Genomic DNA, 16,648 nt, shown 5'->3' on the forward strand with positions numbered 1-16,648 from the left:
CCCCAGCACCAGTGTCCCGCGACTCAGGCTAGTAACAATGACTGCAAACAAAGTTTCATTTGGCCCTATCATTTATAGAGTGCTTCTTCTACCAAATTCTATATTTCCAAAGCTACTGCATGAGTGAGAAAGAAGGAATCCTTTCAAAGAAGACTAGGTCTAAGGGAAGTGAAACAGTTTGTCCACAGATGGGCCCAGAGATCCTCCTCCAAATCTGGATAGCACAGTTCTACTCCCCATCTGCTCCCCTCTATGAGCATTATCTGTGGATAGTTTCATTGTACGTGTAGAGCCTACAACGTTTCCGCAGTTTTGATTGCTTCACTGTCAGGATTCTGAAACTCACATCCTCAAACACATAGCTCTCCTCACTCAGGAACCGGGCCAAGTCACCTTTGTAGAGGAAGGTCAGAGCCTAACTGTCACAGTACATTTTTCTTCATTCTTTCGTTCTGTCCCTGATAGTCACAAAAGGGGTTGGGGCTTCATTCCCTTGCTTGTCCCTGAAGGAGCTTCTTATTCTGGTATTCCTGGGCAGTTTGGCTTTCTATGTTGCCAGGATGATATACGTGTTTTCTTTTCCTTCTGCTTTTTTGTTACGTGGATAAATAGTCCCACAAGTTTCAGAAACTCACTCCTTGTCCAGTGAGTTCCAGTTTCAGCTAGGTGCCTCTGTTTCACCACACATTCTGAAGTTTTGTGTAGACCACATGGGCCCACTCTCTTCCTTGTGCCTATTGCCATTTCCCAGGAGTGACGCTCTGGTTTCTGAAAATTTCTCAACTGTCCCCTGATTTTGAAAGTGAAAATGTCAGTAGAAGGGAAGAAGAACCTTGTTTCCCCCTGATTATCCTGAATATTTCTCAGAATTTTCCTTTTTCTAGGTAATAGTGAAGCTTAGTCTATTCTAAAGTTTAGAATGGTCTCCACTGCTCTAGTAGGTGGCGCTATGGCTCACCCACCCATGGAGAACAGGGTCTGGCAGTGTGCAGTGCCTGTGATAGGTGGAGCACTGCCTATGCCTGCCTGTGTCACTCAATGACCTCCATAGAGTCCTGTTAGATGTGTCACTCAGCCTCAGGCTGAGAGAGCAGACCTTGCTCTGTATTAGTGACATGTGGATTCACAACACCAAGGCCTCACCAACAGCTTATTGACACTCTTGGGGCTGCTGTTGGGCTCATTTAATCTATGAAAATGCCTCACCATCTCTGATGGCTACCCAGCATCTGTGACTTCAGAGGCTTGAGGGAAGGCAGCACATACCTGACATATTTGACAAACAGAAGACTCTAGCAAACAACCCAAGTGTCTTGTACACTCCTGCATTACAGTCTGCCTCTCAATCAAGCAGGCCAGATACAGGAAATTGGCAATGCAAGGGTGAATTTTGACTATATGACTTCCTATCTCTCTAAAATATGGCCCCAGGATGGTTTTACTAATACCTAGGCAGAGTACTCAGGCCTATGTGTGTGGAAGAGAATATTGTTCTCTAATGACGGATAGATAGTCTATCTGAGTAACCACACTGGCAATTTTTGTTGTCATCTCTAGCTAGTGTGTCGATTCATAACTAAACCGCCTGCTTGAAAGATGGAGATGGCTTTACTGATGCACAGGAGGGTGTAGCCCTGTGCCGCAGACCTTCTTTCTCCTATGCCTGCGTAAAAACAGGTCTCTCGAGCAGATGGGCAAAGAGTTGGATGGGACAGACAGAATCAAGCACACAAGAGAGGTGTCGAATCTGAATGTAATCTCTTGGTAAAACATGAGACTATTATATTACAGCGAATATCATAAATTGTAAAACATAACAGATACGGTACATTGAAGTTTCCCAGGTGCAAGAGGAGTGACTATAAAAAGAATTTGCAGGAACCAGATAAATGTTTAGGTTATAAATAAGTATCCCTCTAGATGTAAGAGAAGTGACTTTAGAAGGACTATGTTTACTTAGATATAAGCGCCTCCTTCAGCCCTGGCCTGGCAAGAATTTTACACTTTGTTAATTGCTCCATGGGGTTTAAATCTTTACAGGCTTCAAGAGTAATGTAGTGTCACTGACCCCGAAATTCTCTAGGCCTTGTTAAATTTTATCTAGTTTGGAGAATTCCCATTATCAGGATAGTATATCAACTTGCTCTGGTGTGGAATGTAGTTTGTAGTAAATATTTCTATCTCAGTGAGACTTTTAGTCTCTTTTTGCAGATAACTGAGCTAATGGCTAGTGCTTTTATTGTTTTATGGTAGAGCTAAATTAGTTACTGAATAGGTTAAGCTCCTTGCTGTTATCTGGGATCTTAGAACACTGGGAAAGGCTTTAGCTATGTTAGAATTCAATCTTAAAAGGCATTTACTATAAGGTAATGCTTAATAGAGTGCACGTGAGTCTATACATTAGACTAACGGTGAGTGGAGGATTAATATTATGATTTTTAAAATTTTGGGGAGAAAAAATGTCAGACTTCAGGAAGAGAGTCCCCTTTGAAACCCATTGCTTCATCGGTCAGTTTCCCAGCTTTCGCTATGTCAAACTGACTCAACCAAAGTACGTGACAGCCCTGACCCAGGCAGCAGACATGGTGCTGTGGATATGTAGAAAGTTCTTTTGAAAGTGTTAAAATGGGGTAAAGCAGAAACAACTGGGTAGGATTGTCCTTAAAATACCATGACTCTGTGGTGGTCACAACCCAGTGACAGGTATATTCCTACCTCTTGCCCTATCATGTGACCTACATGAGCAGCAGTACATGAGTATGGGACTGTTATACATTCTCCTTTGTGAAGCAACTGTAAGCTGAGTAGGCACAGTCACTGGCTGCAGCAAGCTTTCCTTAGTGAGGGAGGTTCTCAATGTCTACCTTCTAAGGCTGTGAGCAATTCATGTGATGTACAGCCACCTAACCAGGTTATCAATGACCAGGGCACTCATTTCCCAGAACATGGCTCATGGTCCTGGACACACTCATCTGCTGTATAACCCCCAGGCAGTAAGGTTGGTACCCATCTTGGCCAGTTGGACTGAAGCCCTTGGAAAAATATAAGCATTGAACTGCCCCACATGACTGTCTGTTATGCGGACCAGAGGGATCTGGCAGTTTCCCCAAAGACTGACCCTGTCCAAGCTTTACATAGTCCCAGATTACATAGTGCCAGAGCACTGCTGTAGTATACAGAACGCCTCATGTCCCAGGCTTTCCATGTTTAAGTATGCTATGTCACCCAGCATTTAAGTTCAAGGCTATTCTTGTTCACTGGCCATATTTTATTATTTTCATAAATTTTATTTGTGTTGCCACTGTTCTTGTGTCCTAGGTATGATCCTTTCTTGAATTTAGCTTTTGAGCTAAATTCAATTTTGCTCTTAGCATGTCTGGGAGGAATTCTGTCTGAGAAGCGTATCCTGGACTTTCATAAGTCATTATCATTACTTTTTTTCACTGGTGAATTTTACTTTTCCATATCAGAACATGTTAGTGAGTGAGGGGGGTCACCACCCCGTGGGTAGAGGTGCTTCTACGGGTGAGGCTCACTGGGGATACATGAATAAATGTTTTGCAGCCTGTGTAATTTTCATCAGTAAACTGTAGCTGGGGAGGTAATAGTATGGATTCAGTGCCTACAGTAATGTTTAAATTAATTTCTAATATTCTAGGAGCCAAATACTTAGTTTTGATCTTAAGAGACTTATCCATGTCTCCAAGCCAACAATTAGAATCCAGGCATTGCGCTATTCTTAGTCATGGCATCCTTCATGTCCCAGGGCCTGACTCTACAGGCATTATTCACCTACTGTGTGTTACATTTTGTCAATAATTTTGTTCCTCTCTGCTGTGGGCATCGAGCTATTTTCTGTTAAGTAGTCCCAGGCTCAGAATTATTGCCATCGATATTTTGCAGATCTTTATTTGGGTTGTCTGACTTCCCCAGGTTTGTGTTACACATCTGCCATCTGCTCAGGGATTGAAAGGAAGCTCAAGGCTTGGCAGTAAAGGTTACCATGGAAGCAGAGCCAGCAGGAAACTACATTAGGGCTGCACAGGGATGAGTGTCAGTGCCTCAGGGATACCTGCAATGCAAACAGCAGAGGTGAAAGCAGTGGTGGGTGCCTTAACTCAACAGCACATCCAGGTCTCTGCCCACACAAAGGCTTTCCACATGAAGTGAGTGCTGCTGTGATCTTTTGTGGTGATTAATTAAAAGAGGTGGTGCCAGTTTTTACTATTATTTTCAAACTCAATGAGAGAAGAAATATACATATATTCTACCAGGAAGGTCTACCATATTTTTTTAAAATGACATTCATTTTTAGATGGACAGTTTCATCTTTCCATCTTAAATTCTTTAAATACCATGGAGCAAAAAAGTATTCTGGAGTGGCACGTGGCATTTGTGAACATACAACTTTAATCACTGAGTGACTGACTCAAGCAAAATTAAACATGCTGGCAGTGAGTCGCGTCATGTGTGTCAAGGACATTACAGTGCATGCTTCGGTTTTGTTTAGTATTTAGGTTTAAATATCATCTGTCTGAAAACTGTTTATGTAAGTTTAGCACTGTTGGTAGACGATCAAATGTAGCATTGACCTTAACTTCCTCTTTGAGAAAAGTAATCCTATTGCTGTAATCATATTCTCATATTGAGAGAAGTCATCACGTTTTGTCAGTGTAAGTTATTGGTTCCTAGACACAGAAACAATTTTGCTTTGTTTTTTCAGTTCTGGATCCCAAACACAGAGTTTTTAGCATGACAGGCAAAACACTCAACACCTGAGGTATGTATCGAGCTCTAAAAGTTGTAGAGAAAGTTCAAAGTGTGTGTTTCACGACTGAACTCTAAAGAGGAGTTAGGGTCCCTACTACACATTGCCACACCCTTTCATTATCTCCCCCTTGAGTGTGGAATGGACCAATGATGATTGAAATGAATCTCAACAAGCAAGCAGCTAAGTTGACAAATGAATCGACTTTAAGAAAGTTGTTAAGCAGTGCTGCTGAGGTCCTCAATGTCCAGACAGCTTTCCTGAGCTCAGTGCAGGATTTAAGACTCCCTTTTCTTTTTTTTTTCTTTTTTTTTTGATTTTTAATATTTTTATTACATATTTTCCTCAATTACATTTCCAATGCTATCCCAAAAGTCCCCCATAGCGCCCCCCACTTCCCTACCCACCCATTCCCATTCTTTTGGCCCTGGCATTCCCCTATATTGGGGCATATAAAGTTTGCAAGTCCAATGGGCCTCTCTTTCCAGTGATGGCCGACTAGGCCATCTTTCGATACATATGCAGCTAGAGACAAGAGCTCCGGAGTTCTGGTTAGTACATCATGTTGTTCCAACAATAGGGTTGCAGATCCCTTTAGCTCCTTGGGTACTTTCTCTAGCTTCTCCATTGGGAGCCCTGTGATACATCCAATAGCTGACTGTGAACATCCACTCCTGTGTTTGCTAGGCCCCGGCATCGTCTCACAAGAGACAGCTATATTTGGGTCCTTTCAGCAAAATCTTGCTAGTGTATGCAATGGTGTCAGCGTTTAGAAGCTGATTATGGGATGGATCCCTGGATACGGCAGTCTCTAAATGGTCCATCCTTTCATCACAGCTCCGAACTTTGTAACTCCTTCCCTGGGTGTTTTGTTCCCAATTCTAAGAAGGTGCACAGTGTCCACACTTTGGTCTTCATTCTTCTTGAGTTTCATGCGTTTAGCAAATTGTATCTTATATCTTGGGTTTCCTAAGTTTTGGGCTAATATCCACTTATCAGTGAACACATATTGTGTGAGTTCTTTTGTGATTGTGTTACTTCACTCAAGATGATGCCCTCGAGGTCCATCCATTTGGCTAGGAATTTCATAAATTCATTCTTTTTAATAGCTGAGTAGTACTCCATTGTGTAAATGTACCATAATTTCTGTATCCATTCCTCTGTTGAGGGACATCTGGGTTCTTTCCAGCTTCTGGCTATTATAAATAGGGCTGCTATGAACATAGTGGAGCATGTGTCCTTTTTACCGGTTGGGACATCTTCTGGATATATGCCCAGGAGAGGTATTGCTGGATCCTCCGGTAGTACTATGTCCAATTTTCTGAGGAACCGCCAGACTGATTTCCAGAGTGGTTGTACAAGCTTGCAATCCCACCAACAATGGAGGAGTGTTCCTCTTTCTCCACATCCTCGCCAGCATCTGCTGTCACCTGAATTTTTGATCTTAGCCATTCTGACTGGTGTGAGGTGGAATCTCAGGGTTGTTTTGATTTGCATTTCCCTGATGATTAAGGATGTTGAACATTTTTTCAGGTGCTTCTCTGCCATTCGGTATTCCTCAGGTGAGAATTCTTTGTTCAGTTCTGAGCCCCATTTTTTAATGGGGTTATTTGACTTTCTGGAGTCCACCTTCTTGAGTTCTTTATATATATTGGATATTAGTCCCTTATCTGATTTAGGATAGGTGAAGATCCTTTCCCAATCTGTTGGTCGTTTTTTTGTCTTATTGATGGTGTCTTTAGCCTGGCAGAAGCTTTGTAGTTTCATGAGGTCCCACTTGTCAATTCTCGATCTTACAGCGCAAGCCATTACTGTTCTATTCAGGAATTTTTCCCCTGTGCCCATATCTTCAAGGCTTTTCCCCACTTTCTCCTCTATAAGTTTCAGTGTCTCTGGTTTTATGTGAAGTTCCTTGATCCACTTAGACTTGACCTTAGTACAAGGAGATAGGAATGGATCGATTCGCATTCTTCTACATGTTAACAACCAGTTGTGCCAGCACCATTTGTTGAAAATGCTGTCTTTCTTCCACTGGATGTTTTTAGCTCCCTTGTCGAAGATCAAGTGACCGTAGGTGTGTGGGTTCATTTCTGGGTCTTCAATTCTATTCCATTGGTCTATTTGTCTGTCACTATACCAGTACCAAGCAGTTTTTATCACAATTGCTCTGTAGTAGAGCTTTAGGTCCGGCATGGTGATTCCACCAGAGGTTCTTTTATCCTTGAGAAGAGTTTTTGCTATCCTAGGTTTTTTGTTATTCCAGATGAATTTGCAGATTGCACTTTCTAATTCGTTGAAGAATTGATTTGGAATTTTGATGGGGATTGCATTGAATCTGTAGATTGCTTTCGGCAAGATAGCCATTTTTACAATGTTGATCCTGCCAATCCATGAGCATGGGAGATCTTTCCATCTTCTGAGATCTTCTATAATTTCTTTCTTCAGAGACTTGAAGTTTTTATTATACAGATCTTTCACTTCCTTAGTTAGAGTCACGCCAAGATATTTTATATTATTTGTGACTATTGAGAAGGGTGTTGTTTCCCTAATTTCTTTCTCAGCCTGTTTATTCTTTGTGTAGAGAAAGGCCATTGATTTGTTTGAGTTAATTTTATATCCAGCTACTTCACCGAAGCTGTTTATCAGGCTTAGGAGTTCTCTGGTGGAATTTTTAGGGTCACTTAGATATACTATCATATCATCTGCAAAGAGTGATATTTTGACTTCATCTTTTCCAATTTGTATCCCTTTGATCTCCTTTTGTTGTCGAATTGCTCTGGCTAGGACTTCAAGTACAATGTTGAATAGGTATGGAGAAAGTGGACAGCCTTGTCTAGTCCCTGATTTTAGAGGGATTGCTTCAAGCTTCTCACCATTTACTTTGATGTTGGCTACTGGTTTGCTGTAGATTGCTTTTATCATGTTTAGGTATGGGCCTTGAATTCCTGATCTTTCCAAGACTTTTATCATGAATGGGTGTTGGATCTTGTCAAATGCTTTTTCCGCATCTAACGAGATGACCATGTGGTTTTTGTCTTTGAGTTTGTTTATATACTGGATTACGTTGATGGATTTCCGTATATTGAACCATCCCTGCATCCCTGGGATGAAACCTACTTGGTCAGGATGGATGATTGTTTTGATGTGTTCTTGGATTCGGTTAGCAAGAACTTTATTGAGGATTTTTGCATCAATATTCATAAGGGATATTGGTCTGAAGTTTTCTATCTTTGTTGGGTCTTTTTGTGGTTTAGGTATCAGAGTAATTGTGGCTTCATAGAATGAGTTGGGTAGAGTACCTTCTGTTTCTATTTTGTGGAATAGTTTGTGAAGAACTGGGATTAGATCTTCTTTGAAGGTCTGATAGAACTCTGCACTAAACCCATCTGGTCCTGGGCTTTTTTTAGTTGGGAGACTATTAATGACTGCTTCTATTTCTTTGGGGGATATAGGGCTGTTTAGATCATTAACCTGATCTTGATTCAACTTTGGTACCTGGTATCTGTCTAGGAACTTCTCCATTTCATCCAGGTTCTCCAGTTTTGTTGAATATAGCCTTTGGTAGAAGGATCTGATGGTGTTTTGGATGTCTTCAGGATCTGTTGCTATGTCTCCTTTTTCATTTCTGATTTTGTTAATTAGGATGCTTTCCCTGTGCCCTCTAGTGAGTCTGGCTAAGGGTTTATCTATCTTGTTGATTTTCTCAAAGAACCAGCTCCTTGATTGGTTGATTCTTTGAATAGTTCTTCTTGTTTCCACTTGGTTGATTTCGCCCCTGAGTTTGATTATTTCCTGCGGTCTACTCCTCTTGGGTGAATTTGCTTCCTTTTGTTCTAGTGCTTTTAGGTATGTTGTCAAGCTGCTAATGTGTGCTCTCTCTAGTTTCCTTTTGGAGGCACTCAGAGCTATGAGTTTTCCTCTTAGAAATGCTTTCATTGTGTCCCATAAGTTTGGGTATGTTGTGGCTTCATTTTCATTGAACTCTAAAAAGTCCTTAATTTCTTTCTTTATTCCTTCCTTGACCAAGGTATCATTGAGAAGAGTGTTGTTCAGTTTCCACGTGAAGGTTGGCTTTCTATTATTTATTTTGTTATTGAAGATCAGCCTTAGTCCATGGTGATCTGATAGGATGCATGGGACAATTTCAATATTTTTGTATCTGTTGAGGCCTGTTTTGTGACCAATTATGTGGTCAATTTTGGAGAAAGTACCATGAGGTGCTGAGAAGAAGGTATATCCTTTTGTTTTAGGATAGAATGTTCTGTAGATATCTGCCAGATCCATTTGATTCATAACTTCTGTTAGTTTCACTGTGTCCCTGTCTAGTTTCTGTTTCAACGATCTGTCCATTGGTGAAAGTGGTGTGTTGAAGTATCCCACTATTATTGTATGAGGTGCAATGTGTGCTTTGAGATTTACTAAAGTTTCTTTAATGAATGTGGCTGCCTTTGTATTTGGAGCATAGATATTCAGGATTGATAGTTCCTCTTGGAGGATTTTACCTTTGATGAGTATGAAGTGTCCCTCCCTGTCTTTTTTAATGACTTTGGGTTGGAAGTCAATCTTATCAGATATTAGAATGGCTACTCCAGCTTGTTTCTTCATACCATTTGCTTGGAAAATTGTTTTCCAGCCTTTCATTCTGAGGTAGTGTCTGTCTTTTTCTCTGAGATGAGTTTCCTGTAAGCAGCAAAATGTTGGGTCTTGTTTGTGTAGCCAGTTTGTTAGTCTATGTCTTTTTATCGGGGAGTTGAGTCCATTGATATTAAGAGATATTAAGGAAAAGTAATTGTTGTTTCCTGTTATTTTTGTTGTTAAAGTTGGCATTCTGTTCTTGTGGCTGTCTTCTTTTAGGTTTGTTGAGGGATTACCTTCTTGTAGTTTCTAGGGCGTGGTTCCTGTCCTTGTATTTTTTTTTTTTTTCTGTTATTATCCTTTTGAAAGGCTGGATTCGTGGAGAGATAATGTGTGAATTTGGTTTTGTCGTGGAATACTTTGGTTTCTCCATCTATGTTAATTGAGAGTTTGGCTGGGTATAGTAGCCTGGGCTGGAATTTGTGTTCTTTTAGTGTCTGTATAACATCCGTCCAGGCTTTCATAGTCTCTGGTGAAAAATCTGGTGTAATTCTGATAGGCTTGCCTTTATATGTTACTTGGCCTTTTTCTCTTACTGCTTTTAGTATTCTATCTTTATTTAGAGCATTTGTTGTTCTGATTATTATGTGTCGGGAGGTATTTCTTTTCTGGTCCAGTCTATTTGGAGTTCTGTAGGCTTCTTGTATGTTCATGGGCATCTCTTTCTTTAGATTTGGGAAGTTTTCTTCTATAATTTTGTTGAAGATGTTTGCTGGTCCTTTGAGTTGAAAATCTTCATTCTCATCCACTCCTATTATCCGTAGGTTTGGTCTTCTCATTGTGTCCTGTATTTCTTGGATGTTTTGAGTTAGGATCTTTTTGCATTTTACATTTTCCTTGATTGTTGTGCCGATGTTCTCTATGGAATCTTCTGCACCTGAGATTCTCTCTTCCATCTCTTGTATTCTGTTGCTGATGCTGGTATCTATGGTTCCAGATTTCTTTCCTAGGGTTTCTATCTCCAGTGTTGCCTCATTTTGGGTTTTCTTTATTGTGTCTACTTCCCTTTTTAGGTCTAGTATGGTTTTGTTCATTTCCATCATCTGTTTGGATGTGTTTTCCTGTTTTTCATTAAGGACTTCTACCTGTTTGATTAGGTTATCCTGTTTTTCTTTAAGGATTTGTAACTCTTTAGCAGTGTTCTCCTGCAATTCTTTAAGCGATTTTTGTGCTTCCTCTTTATTGTCTTCTACCTGTTTACCAGTGTTCCTTTGTATTTCTTTAAGTGTGTTATTAAAGTCCTTCTTGAAGTCCTCTACCATCATCAGGAGATATGCTTTTAGATCCGTGTCTAGCTTTTCCGGTGTGTTGGGGTGCCCTGGACTGGGCGAAGTGGGAGTGCTGGGTTCTGATGATGGTGAGTGGTCTTGGTTTCTGTTAGTAAGATTATTACGTTTACCTTTCGCCATCTGGTAATCTCTGGGGTTAGTTGTTGTCGTTGTCACTGTTTAAAGATTGGAGCAGAAGCTGTGTTCCACTCACCAGCAGTATCAAAATCCTGTGGCGGGGGTCGTGGGTAGCTGGCGTGTGTCAGCCGACCCTGCGCTCTAGCTACACCGGTGCTGTTCCGGCCAGATGAGGCCTGTGGCCCTACTCAGGCCGGTTTCTGCTTCCCTAACTAATGCAGTCTCAGGTCCCGCGCGCAATTGGATTGGAGCAGGAGCTGTGTTCCACTCACCAGAAGTCTTAAGATCCTGTGGCAGGTGTTGTGGGTGGCTGGTGAGTGTCAGCCGACCCTGCGCCCTAGCTACCCTGGTGCTTTTCTGACCGGAAGAGGCTTGTGGCCCTACTGAGGCCGGATTTCTGCCTCCCCAACCAGAGCAGTCTCAGGTCCCGCGTGGGAAGTTTTCTTCTATAATTTTGTTGAAGATGTTTGCTGGTCCTTTGAGTTGAAAATCTTCATTCTCATCCACTCCTATTATCCGTAGGTTTGGTCTTCTCATTGTGTCCTGTATTTCTTGGATGTTTTGAGTTAGGATCTTTTTGCATTTTACATTTTCCTTGATTGTTGTGCCAATGTTCTCTATGGAATCTTCTGCACCTGAGATTCTCTCTTCCATCTCTTGTATTCTGTTGCTGATGCTGGTATCTATGGTTCCAGATTTCTTTCCTAGGGTTTCTATCTCCAGTGTTGCCTCATTTTGGGTTTTCTTTATTGTGTCTACTTCCCTTTTTAGGTCTAGTATGGTTTTGTTCATTTCCATCATCTGTTTGGATGTGTTTTCCTGTTTTTCATTAAGGACTTCTACGTGTTTGATTAGGTTATCCTGTTTTTCTTTAAGGATTTGAAACTCTTTAGCTGTGTTCTCCTGCAATTCTTTAAGGGATTTTTGTGCTTCCTCTTTATTGTCTTCTACCTGTTTACCAGTGTTCCTTTGTATTTCTTTAAGTTTGTTATTAAAGTCCTTCTTGAAGTCCTCTACCATCATCAGGAGATATGCTTTTAGATCCGTGTCTAGCTTTTCCGGTGTGTTGGGGTGCCCTGGACTGGGCGAAGTGGGAGTGCTGGGTTCTGATGATGGTGAGTGGTCTTGGTTTTTGTTAGTAAGATTATTACGTTTACCTTTCGCCATCTGGTAATCTCTGGGGTTAGTTGTTGTCGTTGTCACTGTTTAAAGATTGGAGCAGAAGCTGTGTTCCACTCACCAGCAGTCTCAAAATCCTGTGGCGGCTGTCGTGGGTAGCTGGCAGTACCCTGGTGCTGGTCCAGCCGGAAGAGGCCTGTGGTCCTACTCAGGCCGGTTTTCTGCTTCCCCAACTAATGCAGTCTCAGGTCCCGCGCGCAATTGAATTGGAGCAGAAGCTGTGTTCCACTCACCAGAAGTCTTAAGATCCTGTGGTGGGTGTTGTGGGTAGCTGGCGAGTGTCAGCCGACCCTGCGCCCTAGCTACCCTGGTGCTTTTCTGACCGGAAGAGCAAGACTCCCTTTTCTTAGCTGGGCTTCTTCTCTCCCTCATCTGGGGAGCCTGACCCATATATCCTCTATTTAGGAACTGTCACATAGCCTTGGTGAGGTTACAGCTTCAGCTTCTTTTCTCCTGATAAGAACCTGTTCATAAAATCCAGGAATTCCTCTGCTTGCAAAGGAGGCCTTCTTTGGTACCAGCCCTAGTCAATAATACTTACCTATCTAGGAAATCACTAGCCTCTTTCCAAAGATTATTTGGTCCTTGATTTACACCAAATAAAGTTGAGCTGCCTCTGTGAAGCTAATCCTGAAAGTCTGTCATGTACCCAGGGCCATCCAAATCCTGTTCTTTGACTCTGTCCATTCACGTGGCAGCAGCCTCCAGGAGAATGGAGAACCACAGAATGTAATATATAAAAGAATTCTGTAACAAAACTAGTCACATCTACAATGACAGAAAAATATTTAAATTCCTATACTTTAGTTCCTGACAGAGAATGGAATAGTTAAGAAAACTGGATTCCAGAAGAAAGGAAGTAATCTTTATCAGATTAGGTGTCAATAGAATGTCTTCCCAGGAGATTTACCATCTACCCTTCTTCCTAAGGTGCCAGTGACAAACTAAGGCAGGATCTGGTCTGGGAGCCAGGGAGCGCTTAGGCATTATTTACAGAGCATAGGTTAGGGGTTACCCTCAGAGGTGCAAGTGTTCCTCCCTGCAAAATTGCACCAGAAATGTTATTACCCAGTGAGGTTGATGTCTTCTCCAAGCCTACATTGATGCCCCCCTCCCCTAGTCTTTCCTGGCCTGTATACTCTAGCTCCTGTGCCAGGCCAAGTGCAATTAGGGCAGAGTTGCACACATGACTTGGTTGTGCTGAGGACTCTGTTCCTAGTTTGCAGATGGTCCTCTTGTTCACCTGCCTGATAGAAGGAAACAAAGAGAAAGGTAACACACACACACACACACACACACACACAGAGAGAGAGAGAGAGAGAGAGAGAGAGAGAGAGAGAGAGAGAGAGAGGGAGAGAGAGAGACATCACACACACATTCACTACACATAGATGATTGAGCACATAGAAGTTCTTCTCTGGTCTATGTATAAGTATATTACTATATTAGGAGGTTCCATGCTAGTCACCTAATTGTGTCTCAAGGTTCATATCACAGGAGGGAATGGAGTTTCAGTGTGAAGTGGAATAGAGCAGGGATAGGCAATGTCATTCCTAACAGCAGAATCTGTAAGAAAATGAACAGAGGAAAGCTCTGAGAAGTGAGCAAAGTAGCCGGTTAGCTGTTCAATATGAAGCAAGAAAATGTTTTTTTTTCCATATATCAAAAAGAATCTTAGTTACCTTGGTTGACCGTGGTGTGCTAGCAAACTGATTTTATTTTCCCAAACATTGTTTGTTTTGTTTTGTTTGTAAGTTTTCCATACAATATATTTTGTTCATATTCTTTCCCTTCCTTCAACTTTCCCCAAAATTCTTCCTTGCTACTCACCCAAATTCATATTTTTATTTTAAGGAAAACAAAAGAAGTAAAGACACAAAGATCATACTGATTCAGTGGACATAATTTTAAAACATGTCTAGCATTTAGAAAAATATCTAATATAAGCAGGGAAGCCTTGAAGGTAAACTTTTACAAAATCATGAAATGATATATTTAATAGTTCTAATCTTACAGTAGTAGCATCACCTTCACAGTTTAAAATAATCAATATTATAATGGTACTGGTTATTGTAATCAAAACATATTCTAAGTTAATGAAAATGAGAATTCAGTATAGAATTTTAAGATTCAATATACACTTTAAAATTTAAGGTTTTTTTCTCCTTGGAATTGGACAGCTTTACAAAATGTAGGGAAAAATGAAATTATTTTGAGAAATGACCTAGTTAACGTCCTCCCAAACAATATCAGGACCTATGGACTGGAGAGGTGGCTCAGTAATTAATCGCACTGGCTGCCTTGAAGAGGACCAGGTTTCAGTTCCCAGCACTCACATGGTGGCACACAACCATGGGTAACTCAACTTTCAGGGAGAAAGTGCTTGGTATAGAATAATTTCCTGCCAAGATATACAGCCAATAAAGGACTCACACCCAGAATATGTTCCTATAAATCAATGAAGAGAAAGGTTGTTAAGAGTAGGGGAATGTCACACCTGTATACATTAAAATGGAAATGTGAAGAGGCACCAAACATCATAAAAGTCCCTAACCCCGTAGGCTAATACTAAAGTGACTAAAGCAAGTGAAATTGGGAAAAGAAGATTCAAAGGGACACAAAATAAACCCACCCACATGCCAGAGGGAACCTGTGTACACCTGAGCTGGAGCCCTAGAAGCACACAAGCTAATAATAGCATCATGCAGGGAGGAAGCAGGCTCCAGGGAAGTCACAGCAATTAACAGAATGTGAACATCTGTCAACTTTTTAACGAACAGAGAAATCTGGGTACATTAAAATAATGTGAAAGTATTTAATATAAATGATTCATATGTGGCTCACTGAGCAAGGATGTATCATGCTATGCTACAATGTAAAATGAAAGTTGTCGGACAGAGAGGAGACAGTTTGAGCGAGCCAGGCTGCTGAGTTGAGCAGAACAAACTCAGTGTATCAAGAGTCTACTGAATGTGAGGAGGTGGCATCCCTTGCAGTAGGCATGAGTGATGATAGAAAGGCACATGGGAATTGAGGGGCTGACAGCATCCTTCATTTTACCTTGTTTGTGCACTTGTTTATAGTAATGAATTGACATTACATATATATTTTGCTATATTTTCTTTTATTTATTCATTTTTTTAACTTTCATTTTTATTGGATATTTTCTTTATTTATGTTTAAAATGTTTTCCCCTTTCCAGGTCTCCCCTTCAGAAATTCCCTATCCCATCCCCCTTTCCCTGCCTCTATGAGGGTGCTCCCCTACCCACCTACCCACTCCTGTCTTTCCCTCCCTGGCATTTCACTGGGGTATTGAACACACTCAGGCCAAGGGCGTCTCCTTACACTGATGTCCAACAAGGCTATCCTCTGCCACATAATGTGGCCAGAGCCATGGTTCACTCCATGTGTATTCTTTGGTTGGTGGTACAGACCCCTGGAATTCCAGGGTGTGTTTCTCTAGTTGACATTGTTGCTCCCTCCATGGGGCTGCAAATCCCCTCAGCTCCTTCAGTCCCTTCTCCATCTCCGCCATCCAGGACCCGGTGTTCAGTCCAATGGTTGGCTGTGAGCATCTCCCTTTGTATGTGTCAGGTTCTGGCACAACCTCTCAGGAGACAGCTATATCAGGGTCCTGTGAACAAGCACTTCCTGGCATCCACAATAGTGTATGGGTTTGGTGGCTGTATATGGGATGGATCTCCAGGTAGGGCAGTCTCTGGATGGTCATCCATTCAGGCTCTGCTCAACACTTTGAATCCATATTTCTTAATGTGAATATTTTGGTCACCCTTCTAAGAAGCACTGAAGCATCCACATTTTGCCCTCCCATCTTCTTGGGCTATATTTTCTTTTATCCTACATTAAAAACAAATATATGAAAAAATGCAAAGAGGAAGTTGAGATGAGATCTGGTGAAGCAGTGGGGGATGGAAAATGGATTGTTTCATTTGGGGCCAGAAGAGGGATGTGGAATGGAAAGATAATTGTGGAAGGAAAGAAGGAAGGTTGAATTTTGGCAGACAATGGATGCAGATACTGTCTGTGGTCTCATCAGAGCTCAGAAGAATATACATTGAGAATGTAGTTCTCCAAATATCCACAAAGAAACTGTCCACCAGAAAACAATATATATGCTGACAGAAATTGTCTAAACCAGAGTGGCAGTGGTGCAGCATCCGTTGAGCTGCCTGTCCACATGTCAGCAAGGTGATGACCTGGGCAGGATGGATCCAGGTCTCCAGTGAGGACACTGAGTGGAAGCAATGGGATGTCTCTGGTTTCTCTGCAGGCTTTGCTGTGTTACTGGGCAGGGCTGTGTGATATGGCCCTCAGTAACCACACAAGGTCAAACACTGTAGGATCAACTCTGGACCCTGCTCTCATCAGAAAGAAAGGCAGACTATGGGCAGTCACTGCCCTATCACCCAGGCTTAGGTAATTGTTGATAGGGGCTCAGGGTGCATCAAGTTGAGTAGGGTCTCCTGGGATAGGTATTCTCTGTGCCTGTCCTACTCATGCAGGTAGAGATTCTCCTATCTTGGAATTGGGGATGAAAATTCGTGATTGTCATCTCTGCACATCATTCTGTACAGTGACAAATACATCAAGGTGCGACAGCAAAGGGAAAACATTGGGCTACAGACCTGAATGGGATC

Source organism: Mus caroli, unplaced genomic scaffold, assembly GCF_978045245.1.
Source record: "Mus caroli unplaced genomic scaffold, Mus_caroli_1 scaffold_15, whole genome shotgun sequence".
NCBI classification, from domain to species: Eukaryota; Metazoa; Chordata; class Mammalia; order Rodentia; family Muridae; genus Mus; species Mus caroli.